Genomic DNA, 17565 nt, shown 5'->3' with positions numbered 1-17565 from the left:
GCAAAGGGCCCTTGACGGAGCAGACAAAGGCCGAGTGAGATCCAGGGGCTGGAAACTGGCGCTAGATCAGTTGAGACTAGAAATCCAAGGCCTGTTTTACATGGGAGGGTGATCAGCCATGGGAACGACTCACCTAGGCAGGTGGGATCCTTACCTGAGGACTGACTGACAAAAATACGCTCCAGCTCAACACGACCCCTGGGCTGGCCAAGGAATGACTGGGCGGCCTGGGGAATCCAGAAGGACAGGCTAGTCCCATCTGGCCTGGGCATCGATGAACTGCGGGAGAGCCCAGCTCCCTGGGGGCGAAGGCACCAATAAGGAGCTGACTGCCACAGTCCCACACTGGGGACCTGGCTTCAGGGTGGGGTGAATGGGAGCGCGATGGGTTTGGAGTCCAGGCAGAGTAGCCCAGGTTCCCAAGGTGACTAGTGGTTTTGGGGGCCCAACTTGTGACCCCTTAAAGGAGCCTGATTCCCTCTAGGCGGGTGCTCAGGTCCCTTGAGGGCTTCTCATGTTGCGTCCCCCGAAATCACTCGTCACTTCGGAATGCGTACCCAGGGAGTCCAAACCCTAGCGCCCACCAGGACTTGAGACCCTCGCGAGATGATCCTGGATGCTCAGGGCTGAAATCCTGCCCGGGGGGGGGCCCAGGGTCAGCTCCCGCCCATGCAAGGTCTCAGCCCATTCGCTTCCCTTGGCGAACCCAGCAGAGGAGTCTAGCCTGGAATCCTCTCAAATTCACCCCAGAAACTCTAGTGAAGTCGAAGAGGTGTCTCTGCCCCCCATAGGGTCTGTTCATTCATCACCTCAGCCCATCCCTTGCTTCATTCATCACATCTCCCTCCCCTTCGGCCACTCTCGTGTCTGCAGTGACAAGCCATAGGGAGCCCAGAACCAACAAGACAGAAGAGTAATCCCTGGGTTCATGAAAGACTGAGATGCTGATTCCAACGAGCCTCCCCAGTAGTGGCTTTAACCCAGAGCCAACATAGAATCACGGAATCATAGAATATCAGGGTTGGAAGAGACCTCAGGAGGTATCTAGTCCAACCTCCTGCTCAAAGCAGGACCAATCCCCAACTAAATCATCCCAGCCAGGGCTTTGTCAAGCCGGGCCTTAAAAACCTCTAAGGAAGGAGATTCCACCACCTCCCTAGGTAACCCATTCCAGTGCTTCACCAACCTCCTAGTGAAATAGTGTTTCCTAATATCCAACCTAAACCTCCCCCACTGCAACTTGAGACCATTACTCCTTGTTCTGTCATCTGCCATCACAGAGAACAGCCTAGCTCCATCCTCTTCAGAACCCCCCTTCAGGTAGTTGAAGGCTACTATCAAATCCCCCCTCAATCTGCTCTTCTGCAGACTAAATAAGCCCAATTCCCTCAGCCTCTCCTCATAAGTCATGTGCCCCAACCCCCTGATCATTTTCGTTGCCCTCCGCTGGATTCTCTCCAATTTGTCCACATCCCTTCTGTAGTGGGGGGGTGAGGCCAATACTCCAGGTGAGGCCTCACCAGTGCCAAATAGAGAGGAATAATCACTTCCCTCCATCTGCTGGCAATGCTCCTACTAATGCAGCCCAATATGCCATTGGCCTTCTTGGCAACAAGGGCACACTGCTGACCCATATCCAACTTCTTGTCCACCGTAATCCCCAGGTCCTTTTCTGCAGAACTGCCGCTTAGCCAGTCGGTCCCCAGCCTGTAGCAGTGCATGGGATTCTTCTGTCCTAAGTGCAGGACTCTGCACCTGTCCTTGTTGAACCTCATCAGATTTCTTTTGGCCCAATCCTCCAATTTGTCTAGATCACTCTGGACCCTATCCCTACCCTCCATCATATCTACCTCTCCACCCAGATCAGTGTCATCTGTGAACTTGCTGAGGGTGTAATCCAGCCCATCATCCAGATCATTAATGAAGATGTTGAACAAAACCTGCCCCACGACCGACCCCTGGGGCACTGCGCTTGCTACCAGCTGCCAACTAGACATCGAGCCATTGATCATTACCCATTGAGCCCGATGATCTAGCCAGCTTTCTATCCACCTTATAGTCCATTCATCCAATCCATACTTTTTTAACTTCCTGGCAAGAATACTGTGGGAGACCATATCAAAAGCTTTGCTAAAGTCAAGGTATATCACGTCCACCGCTTTCCCCGTATCCACAGAGCTGGTTATCTCATCACAGAAGGCAATCAGGTTGGTCAGGCATGACTTGCCCTTGGTGAATCCATGTTGACTGTTCCTGATCACCTTCCCCTCCCCAAGTGCTTCAAAATGGATTCCTTGAGGACCTGCTCCAACATCAGCCAACTCCCTCAGCACCCTCAGATGCATTGCATCCGGCCCCATGGACTTGTGCATGTTCAGCTTTTCTAAATAGTCCTTAACCAGTTCTTTCACCACTGAGGGCTGCTCACATCCTCCCCATACTGTGCTGCCCAGTGCAGCAGTCTGGGAGCTGACCTTGTCTGTGAAGACCGAGGCAAAAAAAAGCATTGAGTACTTCAGCTTTTTCCACATCCTCGGTCACTAGGTTGCCTTCCCCATTCAGTAAGGGTCCCACACTTTCCCTGACCTTCTTCTTGTTGCTAACATACCTGTAGAAACCCTTCTTGTTACCCTTCACATCCCTTGCTAGCTGCAACTCCAATTGTGCCTTGTCCTTCCTGATTACACCCCTGCATGCTTGAGCAATATTTTTATACTCCTCCCTAGTCATCTGTCCAAGTTTCCTCTTCTTGTAAGCTTCCTTTTTGTATTTAAGCTCACTGAAGATTTCTGTTTAGCCAAGCTGGTCGCCTGCCATATTTGCTTTTCTTTCTGCACATCGGGATGGTTTGTTCCTGCGCCCTCAATAAGCCTTCTTTAAAATACAGCCAGCTCTCCTGGACTCCTTTCCCCTTCATGTTACTCTCCCAGGGGATTCTGCCCATCAGTTCCCTGAGGGAGTCAAAGTCCGCTTTTCTGAAGTCCAAGGTCCGTATTCTGCTGCTCTCCTTTCTTCCTTGTGTCAGGATCCTGAACTCAACCATCTCATGGTCTCTGCTGCCCAGGTTGCCACCCACTTCTACTTCCCCTCCCAATTCTTCCCTGTTTGTGAGCAGCAGGTCAAGAGGAGCACGGCCCCTAGTTGGTTCCTCCAGCACTTTCCCCAGGAAGTTGTCCCCAACAGTCTCCAAAAACTTCCTGGATTGTCTGTGCACTGCTGTATTGCTCTCCCAGCAGATGTCTGGGTGACTGAAGTCCCCCATGAGAACCAGGGCCTGTGATCTAGTAACTTCTGTTAGTTGTCCGAAGAAAGCCTCGTCTACCTCATCCTCCTGGTCTGGTGCTCTATAGCAGATGCCCACCACGACTTAAATACAAGGGGGGACCAATTGTTAAGCATGAGGGGTTCACCCATGCTATAGGAGACCCTTCCAGTGAAGTGGGCAGTGAACGCACCGTAGGAGCAGGGTCTCTCTTGAGTCCATGGTTTTAGTGCCTAGCAGAGGTAGGAACTGAAGCTCCCAGGCTGACCTTTGAGGGTGTTGGGCAAGTTTCCTTTGAAGCACAGACTGAGAGGGCAGCTAGGCACGATCACTTTGAAAGCGGGTCAGTTTTGTAACCAGGATGATGCGTAACCTAGGGACAAGGCCCAGGCCTAGAAGCCGGACATACTGGGTTCTAGCCCCCGCTCAGGGAGAGGGAGGTGACTAGTGATGAGGACAGGGGACCACTAGCCAGGCTTCCTGCGTTCTGCTGCGGCTTGGGGAGGGGAACATGGTCAAGTGCCCAGAGGAGGCGCTAGAGAGTTGAGTGCCTGTGGTTGGCTGTGTGTGATCATGGGATGTTACCTGTATGATACTATTTCCCCACCTTGCTGGGGGACTGGGACCCTGCCAGGGCTGGTGTCTGTGAGATCCTCATGCTGCTGGTGGTGTTAGCTCAGGGGTAGGCAACGTATGGCACGTGTGCCAAAGGCAGCACGCGAGCTGATTTTCAGTGGCACTCACACTGCCCGGGTCCTGGCCAGCGGTCTGGGGGCCTCTGCATTTTAATTTAATTTTAAATGAAGCTTCATAAATATTTTAAAAACCTTATTTACTTTACATACAACAATAGTTTAGTTCTATATTCTAGACTTAGAGAAAGAGACCTTCTAAAAACGTTCAAATGTCTGACTGGCACACGAAACCTTAAATCAGAGTGACTAAACGAAGACTCGGCCCAGCACTTCTGAAAGGTGGCCGACCCCTGTGTTAGTGTCTGTGGGACACATCATTCCTATTGTTCCAACCTCGCTGAATGCTCCATGCTGCCCATCTGAGGACAATATGGAAACTGCCCCCCCACCCCCGCACACACCCCATCGGATCCTCACGGTCACTCTGCAGAAGCTGAAATTGGAAACAGACAAATGGTTTCCAAGCAGGAGCGTTTTCGAGCCAAAGCCTGTGTGTATAATGATTCCCAGCATCGTTCGCTAACGGTGATGGAAGAGATCCTGGCACCAGGCCCCGGAGCCAGCTGCTCCCTGGTGAGCCTCCCATCCGCAGTCAAGTCTAGCGAGATGAAAGGGTTGTTTGGGAAGAGACTGGAAGGGATCCAGCTCTTACTCCAGGGCATGGAGCTGGCCCAGCCGAAGGGTGAGCGGAAGGTCCCCAGGCAGACACACAAGGCCCAAAGGAGGCATTAGGGGAGACTGGAGTGGCCCAGAGAAGCCGGTAGGGGAGCGTTGAGAGGCCCAGAGAGGACTGTGGGGAGAGTGAAGAGGGCCAGAGGAGCGAACAGGCAGGGCCCAGGGCGGGCAGCGGAGCTCAGCGGGGATACAAGAGCGATCAGATACACTGCACACTGCTGACAAAGGGATTCGGCCCCATGCTGCTCACCGCCCCCACATCCTACTGGCTCCAGGGCTCCATCCCTGGGCAGGGGAGCAGACTGGCGCTGGGCGTGGCATTGCCTTCACTCAGCTCGGTGGCATGGCAAGGTTCCTCAGTAACATTACGCCCCAGAGCGGCATCTGGCCTAGGTTCCAGAACGGCCCAGGAGGCTGCTCCCCATCCTGCAGGAAAGGCCTGTGGGACTCACGATTCGGGGCCTTTGGAGAGTTTCTGGCTGGACCAGGAGGAAGCCGGTGCCAGTGCAGACAGTGCAGTGGGGACGCTGGCTCCAGCAGTGCCAGCTCGCCCTTGTGCACAGGGTGAAAGGGGGAGTGAGGCTCTGGAATGGAGTTGTTACCCCATGGCAGAGGAGTTTGCAGCAGCCTTAGGATTCCTGCTGTTCAGAGCGGACTCTCCAGGGGCAGGTGGGGGAGGGGAGAGCATCTGGTTTTGAACAAGGTGCAGCGTGTAGCCAAGATTGCACATGTGGGTGTATGTGTATTTGTGTGTAGCCCTGGTTGGATACATAGAATCATAGAATCAGTGTTGTAAGAGACCTCAGGAGGTCATCTAGTCCAACCCCCTGCTCAAAGCAGGACTAACCCCAACTAAATCATCCCAGCCAGGGCTTTGTCAAGCTGGGCCTTAAAAACCTCTAAGGATGGAGATTCCACCACCTCCCTAGGGAACCCCTTCCAGTGCTTCACCACCCTCCTAGTGAAATAGTGTTTCCTAATATCCAACCTAGACCTCCCCCACTGCAACTTGAGACCATTGCTCCTTGTTCTGTCATCTGCCACCACTGAGAACAGCCGAGCTCCATCCTCCAGCATAACTACCTCTTCCCACAGTTTAGTGTCATCCGCGAACTTGCTGAGGGTGCAATCCATCCCATCATCCAGATCATTAATGTTGAACAAAACCGGTTCCAGGACCGACCCCTGGGGAACTCCACTTGATACCAGCTGCCAACCAGACATCGAACCGTTGATCATTACCCGTTGAGCCCAATGATCTAGCCAGGTTTCTGTCCACCTTACAGTCCATTCATCCAATCCCTTTTTAACTTGCTGGCAACAATACTGTGAGAGACCGTATCAAAAGCTTTGCTAAAGTCAAGGAATATCACATCCACCGCTTTCCCCATATCCACACAGCCAGTTATCTCGTCATAGAAGGCAATCAGGTTGGTCAGGCATGACTTGCCCTTGGTGAATCCATGTTGACTGTTTCTGATCACCTTCCTCTCCTCCAAGTGCTTCAAAATGGATTCCTTGAGGACCTGCTTCATGATTTTTCCTGGGACAGAGCTGAGGCTGACTGGTCTGTAGTTCCCCAAATTCTCCTTCTTCCTTTTTTTAAAGATGGGCACTATATTTGCCTTTTTCCAATCGTCCAGGACCTCCCCCAGTTGCCACAAGTTTTCAAAGATAATGGCCAATGGCTCTGCAATCACATCAGCCAACTCCCTCAGCACCCTCGGATGCATTGCATCTGACCCCATGGACTTGTGCTCGTCCAGCTTTTCTAAATAGTCCCGAACCACTTCTTTCTCCACAGAGGGCTGGTCACCCCCTCCCCATACTGTGCTGCCCAGTGCAGCAGTCTGGGAGCTGACCTTGTCTGTGAAGACCGAAGCAAAAAAAGCATTGAGTAGTTCAGCTTTTTCCACATCATCTGTCACTAGGTTGCCTCCTCCATTCAGTAGGGGTCTCACACTTTCCTTGACCTGTGTGCGTGTAAGTGGGTGCATACGTGGGTGTCTGGGCATTTGCGTGTCAGTGAGAATCTGGGGGAGTGTAGAATTGCAAATGGGGGGGGAGGGGGATGGCCACATTAACCCTTTCCATTCTGATGCCTTATTGGTTTCCATGTGGGTGAGAAAACAGGGGTACCAAGAGCCAGGTTCACCCAGCCAGGGAGCAGACAGGCAGCCAGAAGGCCTGGAATTGGCCTGGCACGTCCAGAACTGAATGGGTGTGTAAACCAACCAGAACCAGAGCAAGGGACCAGGCAATGAGGCAAGCAAAGGGCGCTGAGCAGGTGCTGACCCAACGTGAGGAGCTGAGTGGTGCATAGACAGGCTCACACGAGAGCACTGTCCTAGGGCCTCACATTTCTCAGAACTTAGGAGACCATCTCTGTGCGTCCAGTCGCTGTAGGGTCGCCACCTATCTAATGGCTGGTAACTGGACCCCCTGCTACGCCTCTTCCCCCAAGGCCCGGCCCCTGCCACACCTTTTCCCCCAAGGCCCTACTTCCATTGATCACAGGGTCTTCACCAACACGACACAGGCCACCTTGCCCACCACCTGAGGCTGCACAGGGCCAGGTGCCACAGGAACAGCCTGGCCCTGGAGACAGCAGCTGCTGCTGCACTACCTCCTTCCTTCCACTTAGGCGTTGCCACCTTTTCCACTGAGCAAATAAAATGGCCATGAGGGCTTGGGCACCCGTCCACACAAGCCGAAACCCGGACTGTCCTGGTGAAAACCAGACGGGGGGCCACCCTACGTCGCTGCCACCCTGACTTAGCTCTAGAGTCTTCCTGCCTTCACAGGCCTGCGAGGGGAAGGGGAAAATTTCTCACCCCAAATCTTGCCTGCCTCATAGGATGACCTGTCCCCGGACAGGAGTGACTCCATTGGCTTCCAGAGGGCTATTCCTGGTTTCCTTTCATAGAATCATAGAATCATAGACTATCAGGGTTGGAAGGGACCTCAGGAGGTCATCTAGTCCAACCCCCTGCTCAAAGCAGGACCAATTCCCAACTTTGGGGTGAGCGAGAGGCGATGCAGGCTGTGGGGCCCCAGGACGATGAACAGAGATAGAGCTGAGAACCGAGGGCTGAGTTCATATCTCGCCTAACTGAGCTGAAGGCAATAGAGTGCCAACAGGGCTAGCTGGACTCGGTGGACATGAGGCTGGGATCTTCCCCCTGCTGTATTTCCATGGTCCCCGCCCAGTTCAGAGCTGTGAAAGGCAGAAGGGACCATTAACTCAGCCAGTCTGACCTCGTGTATAGCACAGGCCCTTACACGGCACCCTGTACTGAGCCGAGCTTGTGCCTGGCTACAGCCCCTCCGGAGGGGAAGCCAGGCTGGGCTGGAGACATCAAGCGACGGGGAATCCACCACAGCCCTGGGGAGTTTGATCCCCCTCCCTGTTAAACATTTGTGCCCTAATCCCAGTTGGAATCTATCCGGCAGCAGCTTCTTGTTTTGCCCCTCGGCTAGATGGAAGAGCCCTTCAGTACCTGGGATTTTCTCCCATCAGAACCCCAGAGAACAACCCCCCCGCAAGTCACTGATTAGTCATTATTGGTATTGCAGTAGCACTAGGAGCCAATCAGTGACCAGAACCCTGGAGGTGCTGTACAGACACAGCACAGAAAGATGGGCCCCACCCCTCAAGAGCTCACAGTGCGAGTGACGATTCCCCGCTGACAGCTACTGTCAGAGAGCCGGGGGTCAGCCAGCTCTTGGGCCGTTTAACAGGCACCGTATTGATACGTCTGGTGCTGATGGGTTAATCGGAGCAAAGTCTTCACATTACATCTCTGCAGCCACCTTCCCCAGCCCTACCCTCTCCCCCTGCTAGGCTCTCAGGTACCTGGTGCGGAGCAGGGATCAGTAGAGGACACGGACGTTGCAGCCGTGCGGTGCTAGTCAGAACGCTTCTTGGCACGGGCCTTAAGGGAGCTCTTAGTGGAGGGATTCGGGAGCTGCTCGTAGACGCTCTGGAAATGGGAGTGGTGGGGAACTGTACCTTTAAGAGGTTCATGTTATGTAACACACTGCACTGGCCATTGGCATGGGGATACTGAATGCAGTCTCTGCCCATCTCCTTGTCTCTGCGTGGACGTCTACACAGCAGCTGGGAGGCGTAAGTCCCAGCACAGGCAGACGTCCAGATAGCAGTGGGGCAGTGGCCGGGCCTAGCAGCCCACGTCCGTACCCAGGGGCTCGGCGGGGCTGCCCTGGCTCCATGGAGTTCCCAAAGTTGTGGGGCATGCAGCAGCAGGAACGTTAAACATTCCCACAAGCACTGTCCCATGCGCGCTGTGTGCCAGCCCCCTGCAATGCATCTGCTGCCCGTGGAGAGCAGCGGGGCAGCAGCTGCAGGGAAGGAAGAGTGCGAAGAACTTCGGAGACTCTCTGATTAATTTACCAGCCTTTCAACTCTGTAGACGGGCCTGTAATCAGAGCCCAGGGACAGGAAATTGCCAGACACACTTAGCCCTGATCTGGTTACTCCTGGTCCCAGCAAGCACCAAGGGAACATGGGACAGTTCTGGTGACGGGGTGGGGGCTGAGGGGCTTTTCGAACCGCCAGCGCTGCTTCCCTCCCCTCAGCCCTCCCCACATCGCTGCCCCCTTGGGGTCCCCCAACCCATCACTGCTCCCTCCCCTCAGCCCTCCCCCCATCGCTGCCCCCTTGGGGTCCCCCAACCCATCACTGCCCCCTCCCCTCAGCCCTCCCCCCATCGCTGCTCCCCTTGGGGCTCCCCCAACTCCCATCGCTGCCCCGTGGTGGTTGGTGCGAAGGGTTCTGGGGCGTAGCTGCCCACCGTTATAACGTAAGCTCCTTTATTGCTTTGCCTTGTGGCCCCTGGTCTCGCCCTCTGCCTGCCCCGGCTCCGTGCTTGGCTGGCGTTTTGGCCCCAGCTTGGGTTAATGAGAAGCAGCCGGCAGTTGGATCCCAGTGGACTCAGCTGCTTCCCGAATGTATCTGGGGCATGCAGGGGCCCAACCCTCCAGGGGCTTGGCCATGTGGGCAGCCTTGGGGCTGGGGTCTGATGTTCACTACTTGGAGGGGGAGCCATCCAGCAGGTCCGGGGGGGCCCTGAGCCCCCTTAGCCACACTCCCCACTTGGAGTTGTGAGCCAGGGCCGGCTCTAGCGTTTTTGCCGCCCCAAGCAGGAAAAAAAAAAAAAAAGCTGTGATTGCAAGCGGCGGCAGCTCTACCCCACTTCATTCTACAGCGGCAATTCGGCGGCAGGTCCTTCGCTCCGAGAGGAAGTGACAGCCCCGCCGCCGAACGGCCAGACGTGCCGCCCCCCTCTTCATTGACCGCCCCGTGCCTCCCCCCTCTTCATTGACCGCCCTGTTGTGAGCAGCCATCAGGCCACATAACAGTAACCGGGTGTAGAGCCCGGCGGGGCTGCTGGGGGTTAACGGTTAGAGGAGCCACCGGAACTTTCTGGGTAACATAACTAGAGAGGGTCCCTTCTCCCCCTCGCCCGTTCTCTGTCCTACACGCCGCCCCTTCACTCCCCCAGCCCAGCCTCTCTCAGTCCCTCTTTGCCCCCACCCCGCTCCTTGTCTCGGTCCCTTTCCCCGTGTCCTTTAATTGCTTCCAGCAGGGGAGGGGCTGAGCTGGGTCTGGCTGGATGAAGGGGGCTGGAGTGGGCTCAGTGGATCAGGCACCTGGCTCCCACCCACCCTGACCGCAAGGCAGCCTCATCTGCGCCTGCTGGGGGTCAGCTCCCCGACTCCGCCGGCCACAGGCAGCACGAGCTCTGGGCTCCAGGCCCAAGCGTCCCCTGGAGCACCCGCCCCCCAGGCCTCCAGACACAGGCAGGGCTCCCAGGGCCACTCCTCCCAAAGGGCCAGGCCCACGCAGGCCGACGTTCATTTAACACAGAGCATAGATCCGAGAAGAATCAATGGAAACGGGTTACACAGTAAATCAAACCCCCGCGGTTCGAGAGCCCAACTGCAGCTAACGCGACATTCCCCTGCCTCGTACAGACCGGCTCACCCAGCGGTTTGGTGCCACCGTTAAACAGCCGCATTGCCCGTGGTGAGCCAGGCCAGCTGGCAGCTCGTCCTGTAGTGAACTGGCTGTCCCTCTGCGCCAACAATCACTGTCTTTACGTGTAAATGGGGGAACAGCCCCAGCCCCCGCCGCTGGGTTTGTTGAGAATCGCCCCTGGAGCGACCCCCATCACTTGATCAGCATTTTGCTCGGACAGTAAATAGGCATCTGTCACGGAGTCCCCGGGCGATGCTCTGGAATTGCTCCCCACAAAGCCAGTCAGGACTCTGGGGAGCCTCCTCTCCCCTGGAGCAGACTGTCTTCAGGGCAAGAAGCTCACACGGCTTCACCTTCCTGGGTCTGACCTTGGAGCATTTAGCATCCTCTGCCCCACCGTGCACTTCCCACAGCGAGTCCACCCAGGCAGGGTCCTGGGGAAGCCACAGGGTCCTGCACCCCCACTTTGCAGTCAGACGTGACTCTTAGCCAGCCAGTAAAACTGAGGTTTATTAGATGACAGGAACACGGTCTAAAACAGAGCTTGTAGGTACAGAGAACAGGGCTCCTCAGCCGGGTCCATTTGTGGGGGTAGTGAGCCAGACACCCACATCTGCCCTCACTCCTCGTCCCCAGCCAGCTCCAAACTGAAAGTCTCCAGCCCCTCCTCTCTGGCCTTTGTCTCTTTCCCAGGCCAGGAGGTCACCTGATCTCTTTGTTCTCAAACGCCTTTAGCTATCCCTTTGCAGGGGGGAAGGGCCCCGGCCATTAGTTGCCAGGAGACAGAGTGCCATTTATGCACATTGGCCTTTATCCCACCACCTAGAGACTTAAGAAATGCATAGGGGAAACTGAGGCACCCACACAGTATTCAGAGGAAACATTAAGAACAGTCCCACTTCGTCACAGCGTCCAATGTGCGGTCCGACACTCAGCCTGCAAGCAGCCATCCAGGGAGCTGAGCGGCTCCTACCTGCCTGCCCAGGGGCGTGCGCAGGAATAAACATTTGATGGCTTTTGGAGGGGCCCGTTTTGTACCCCTGCTGCAGCCCCTCGGCCAGAGGAGCTCACTCTCCCCGCTGTAGCCCCATGGCCAGAGGAGTTCCATGCCCCTATTGATTATGGGGGGGGGAGGGCTGTGCCCCTCCTCCGCCACCTCACCCCACCCCACCCCGTGCACGCTCCTGCCTGCCAGGAACCTGTTTATCACCCTCTGGTGACCAGGCCCAGTTCACAGGCCTTAAGAACCCAGTTTTCAGTATGGAACCGGAACACCGCACGTATTCACTGCACAGGCATGTCCCAGTGCTCACAACGCCCGGTGTGACACAGGCATTCAGCACGACACTCTTTGGTGAACTAAACCCCAGACCCAGGGGACCCCTGTAACCTGGATCACCCACACGCTTTGCCAGTGGGCACCAGCGGTCCCTGGCTCACAGCCCTCGCCCCACCTCCCTTATCTGATAATGAGTTTGGGGCCTTGCAGATTGGATCCAGTCTACAACCAGCTTGGGAGGGGGAATTATGGGAGGCCTGGATCCACCAGAACTTTGGGGTCCCTTCTGCCCCCTGCAAAAAACTCTGGTTCCTTCTGGACTCCTGGAACTTCTGCCTCCCTGTTCCCACCTGAGCCCCTTGAGTTAGATCAAAGCCTCCTCCGGCGGGAGGTTCTTGCAGCCAAAGGAGTTAGTGCAATCACTGGCATTTCACAGCGGGTAACTTAGTAACTCCTGTGTCGTGGCCCCCTCAGCTCCCTGCATCCTACCAGGGCCAGGAGCCCGAGTCCCTGATTTGGGCAGGCTCAGGTTCCCAAGATTTGGTGCTGAGCCCCTGTCTAGAAGGGTCCCTGCACCAGCAGGGCTTTGGGCAGCAGTTTCCCACCCGGGAGAGCTGGGGGAATCTCCTGGCCTGTGCTAGGAGCTCAGACCCACGGAGCGAATGGTCCCGTCTGGCCTCACTCTCGATGAATCCGGGAGCACTGAGATTTCCAGCAGCCCTGGCACGGGGGGACGAGCTGCTGTCTGCTGCCTGGCTCCCAGCATGTTTACATAGCCTGGGTGACCTCGGACCAGAAACGGGTTTTCATCAGGGTAATTCCCAGGCTCCTACAGAACAGCAGGGCAGTACGTACGGCCTCCGTCGCCCCGCGTAAGAGTGAGCTCCCGGGCACGGGGGAGGCAGCGCCTCTGTCCAGTGCAGCACAGGCAGGGGGCTTGCAGCGTTAGGGACTGGAGGAATCTCTCAGCCCTGCTCCTGGGGTAATTAGCCACCAGCCTTTTGTTCTCGGTTTTTGCTAAGCCTGGTTCTGTTCTCCCCCTGGTATAACCTCCACCCCACCCCTGACATCAGCGCAGTTAGTGCTCCTGGTTACACTGCACCCTCAGAGCCTCTCTGCGAGAGACTGGCTCCCCTGGGCTGTCACTTCCACCAGGGCAAAGTGCCTGGAAACACTCCCTGTCTGACTGGGGAGGGCTCTACACCCTCCCTTTGCACTGCTGCCAATGACTGCACAGCAGGCCGAGCAACCCAGACACAGGCCATTGGTTCTAGCCCTGCCACTGCCACTGACCCGCTGGCTGACCTTGGTCAAGTCAGTGCTCTGCTCCGTGCCTCAGTTTCCCCAGCTGTAACGTGGGACGAGGGCTCTGACCTGGCTCACGGGTCTAGGGGGAGGCTCAAGCCATGGATAATTATAAAACACTTGGAAATCCTCAGCGGGAAAGAGCTTGAGCCATGCTGCCCATAATGCCGGGCCCCACCTTCTCGCAGCCGCTAGCTGGTCGTAGCCGCAAAGCCTGCGTCTCAGCAGCCCTGGGAGTGTGCTCACCCCCGCCCCGGGTGATAAGTCCTATGAATGCTGTGGCTAAAGGAGATCTGCCTCTAGCTCCAGCTACAGTGCTGCATACGTGTTCAGCTGTGCAGCGGCATCCACTGCCTGGAAACCCTGATTTGGTCCTTTGCCACAGCGCCCACATGAGGGGTACACACACGTGCCGCTACTCCAGCCTCCATAGCTCTCCCTCCCTCCCTCTGCCAGCAGCTGTCCAGGGGCCAGGACACAGGACTGGGAGCCAGGTGACCTGGGACCTATTCCACCCCCCTGCCACTGACTTGCTGGGTGGCCTGGGTGGGTCCCTTCCCCCCGCTCTCTCTGTGCCTCTGTTTCCGTCATCCCCAAAATGGGGCCCAGTTTCTTACCCCCTTTGTGAAGCCCTTTAGATCCAGGCCGAAGACGAGATGCTGAAGTGCTGGGCCCGTGAACCTGGACACATCTCCAGCCCCCAGCTTTTGGGATCCCCTGGGAGGGGCACTCGCTTCCCACCTCACAGGCCCGCAGCAGCCTGTCAGGATACAGGCCGGCCTCCGGCCTCTGCACAGCTGCACAGTGTTCTGTACAACAAGTGGGAATTTGGTTTTTGACGTGCAGTTTCATTTTGCTTTTTCGCTCCCTCTGACCTACAAACCACAGGCCCAGCTTACACACACCCCCCCCCACCCCCGCCAGACGGAAATGCAGGCAATCAGCTGCTCCGCAGGCCAGAAATAAACCGGTGGCCCTGAGCTGTGCGATTTCAATGGCCTCTCGATGGTTTTAACAAACAAGCAGCCAGAGAGGCATGAGGACAGAGCCTTAGGGAGTGCAGCGATTGGCTGGCTGAGCCTTTAGGGACGGGGATAATCATCAGTTGCACTGCAAAAGTGCCTTTAGTAGTTATTTATCCTGCAGTGGCACCTCTGAGCCCTGGGCCTGGAGCCGGACCCCGTGGTGCCAGGTGCTGTACACACGCAGAACAAGACAGAGGGTAATTAACCATTGGAACAATTTATGGAGGGTCGGGGCAGATTCTCCTTCCCTGACCAGTGCTCAAATCAAGACTGGATGACTTTGAAAAGCCCAGCTCTAGGAATGATCAGGGGGCAGGTCTCTGACCTGCGCTAGACAGGTCAGACCAGATGATCTCAATGATTCCTGTGACGTTATATGATTAAAATATGACCCTGTAGAGCATTGTTGCTACCATTGTTATGTAATTGCAACAAATCTCATACATCAGCGGGTCGCAAACTTTAGCAACCCCCATTTTGATTTAAAATTTTTCACGGATCCCCAACTCCCCCTCTCAGCCCTAGACCCCGCCCCTACTCCAATCCTTTCCCCAAAGCACCACACCACCTCTTCCTGCCCTGGCTCCAGCCTTGCCCCTCCTCTTCCCTGCCTTTTTCCGCCTGTCACATTATTGATTTGAAATGGGACCATATAGAACATGGTTGCAACCAAAGTCCTGTAGTGGCACCAAATCTTGTATAAAGGGGGTCAAATGAGGTGTCTAAGACAAGGTTATGGTTTACTGGTTATGATTATGCTGTCTATATGTGTGTATCAGTTTTGTAGTTGAAGTTATGAATATTGGCTCTATACTGTCTGTATTTCAAACTTATGCTATGCTTCTGGGAGACATCCCAGACAGGTTGGTGTTAGCTCGGCCTAGCCTGCTTGATGGCCCATTAAGGACCATCAGCTATACAACCGACCCATGGAAAGAAGGCAGATATGCCTTATAACTCAGCAAAATATGCAGGAACTGGCCCATGTGACTCCAGACTCCATTTTGCTGTAATTTTCCATAGTAAGACAAAGAGGTGTTCTTACCAGGGCCGGCCCCAGGCACCAGCTTAACAAGCAGGTGCTTGGGGCGGCCAAGGGAGAGGGGCGGCACCTGCTGCAATTCGGGGGCGGCAGGTCCCTCACTCCCTCTAGGAGCGAAGGACCTGCCGCTGAACTGCCACTGCCGAGCGCGGATTTTTTTTTCAATTGCCGCTGCCGATCACGATCGTGGCTTTTTTTTTTGCTTGGGGCGGCAGAAATGCCGGAGCCAGCCCTGGAAAAGACTATAAAAGGCTGATGCCTCATCTCCATCTGGTCTTCAATCCTGCTTCTTACCTCTGGAGGGACTTTGCTACAAATGGAAACTACACAAAGGACTGATGACCCATCCCAGCTGTGGATGTACTCCAGAGACTTGATTTTGAACCTACAGTTTATTTCATCACAGCTACAAGCCTGAACCAAGAACTTTGCCATTACTGTATGTAATTGATTCCATTTAACCAGTTTTAGCTCTCATCTCTATCTTTTTCCTTTTATGAATAAACCTTTCGATTTTAGATTCTAAAGGATTGGCAACAGCGTGATTTGTGGGTAAGATCTGATTTGTATGTTGACCTGGGTCTGGGGCTTTGTATGTTGACCTTTGGGATCAGGAGAACCTTTTTTCTTTTACTGGGGTATTGGTTTTCATAACAATTTGTCCCCATAACGAGTGGCGCTGGTGGTGATACTGGGAAACTGGAGTGTCTAAGGGAATTGATTGTGTGACTTGTGGTTAGCCAGTGGGGTGAGACCAAAGTCCTCTTTGTCTGGCTGGTTTGGTTTGCCTTAGAGGTGGAAAAACCCCAGCCTAGGGCTGTAACTGCTTTGTTTTAAGCGATTTGTCCTGAATTGGCCCTCTCAGTTGGGTCCGCCAGAACCGCATCGTTACACCACCCCCTCCCCACTCCTCCCCCTCCTTCCCAGTGTCTCCTGCACACCACTAAACAGATGTTCCCCAGTGTGCAGGAGGCGCTGGGAGGGAAGGGGAGGGGTTGATCAGTGGGGCTGACGGCTCCAGACATGATTCTGCCCCCTCCCCCAAGCGCACCCCATCCCAACTCCTCCCCCTTCTTCCCAGCGCCTCCTGCACGCGGGGAACAGGAGGGCGGGGGAGGAGTTGATCAGCGGGGCCCATGGACCCCCTGCAGCACCCTCGCGGACTCCCAGGGGTCTGCGGACCCCAGTTTGACAAACACTGTTTTATGTCATGTAAAGTGTCAGTGGAAAGCTATGGTTTGCTGAATATGATTATCCTATTTGTATGCATGTATCATTTTTGTATCTGAAGTTATGAATATTGACTATGTACCTGTATTTCGAATGTGCTTGCTCCTGTGGTAACACCCACCAGGCAGTTTATATGGAGTCTAGCCAGCACATTGTGAATGGAGTATTCGAGTGATGGCCCATCAACAAACACAATCAGGGGTGCCCAGAGGATTCAGCGGGCCTGGGGCAAAGCAATTTTGGGGGCCCCTTCCATAAAAAAAAGTTGCAATACTATATTCTCGTGGGGGCTCCTGTGGGGCCTGGGGCAAATTGCCCTACTTGTCCCCCCTCCCCCCGGGCGGCCCAGGGGAAAATAAACATTTAAAAACCTTCCGCATCTCGGCACAAACCCAGTTTTGAGAAAACTTCTTTTCAAGTCATCTCTACAAGGTATCACTGGTTCTCAGCATCAGCTAGTGCTTAAAGGCTCCAAAGCTCACTAAAAGGGTTGGACAAATATTTTCCATCAAAACTTTTTTTGGATCGAAAACTAGGGGTTTTTAAAAAGCAGAAAAAATCACGGACAATGTCTGCTTTCCTTCAAAATTTGTTGTGGTTTTTTTAATTGAAAAGCTGAAATTAGTCTGCCAAAACCTGAACATGGTTTGGGGTTTCAGAACTGTGTGGCCAAATATTTGCTGCTTGCTGTGTTTGATTGTTTAAAGAAACAATAAAAAAATTCTGCTTAAAAAAAATGCAAAACTTTTGAACCACCTCAGCTTGTGACCAAATGCCTGAGCCCATCCAGTCAGAGACTTTTCCAGGTTTTTGATACTCTGCTGGCTTCCTTGACTCATATCTGTCTCCAGAACTTTGGGTTCATTTAGATTAGAACATAAGAACGGCCATACTGGGTCAGACCAAAGGTCCATCCAGCCCAGTATCCTGTCTACCGACAGTGGCCAATGCCAGGTGCCCCAGAGGGAGTGGGCCAACAGGCAATGATCAAGTGATCTCTCTCCTGCCATCTCCATCCTCTGACAAACAGAGGCTAGGGACACCATTCCTT

The 17565-nt window shown here is 54.7% G+C and overlaps 1 protein-coding gene across 1 annotated transcript in view; it reads right to left on the bottom strand.

The window, feature by feature from the left end:
* Positions 1 to 13943, bottom strand: part of TBXA2R (thromboxane A2 receptor) — a 67262-nt gene extending 53319 nt beyond the window's left edge. Inside the window, exon 1 of the mRNA XM_054013679.1 lies at positions 13835 to 13943. The gene's annotated coding sequence lies outside the window, so the exon portion shown is untranslated. The remainder of the gene's footprint in view (positions 1 to 13834) is intronic.
* Positions 13944 to 17565: the final 3622 nt, after the last annotated feature.

Source organism: Malaclemys terrapin, chromosome 24 (assembly GCF_027887155.1).
Source record: "Malaclemys terrapin pileata isolate rMalTer1 chromosome 24, rMalTer1.hap1, whole genome shotgun sequence".
Lineage (NCBI taxonomy): Eukaryota > Metazoa > Chordata > Testudines > Emydidae > Malaclemys > Malaclemys terrapin.
This window is presented reverse-complemented; position numbering and strand designations above follow the sequence as displayed.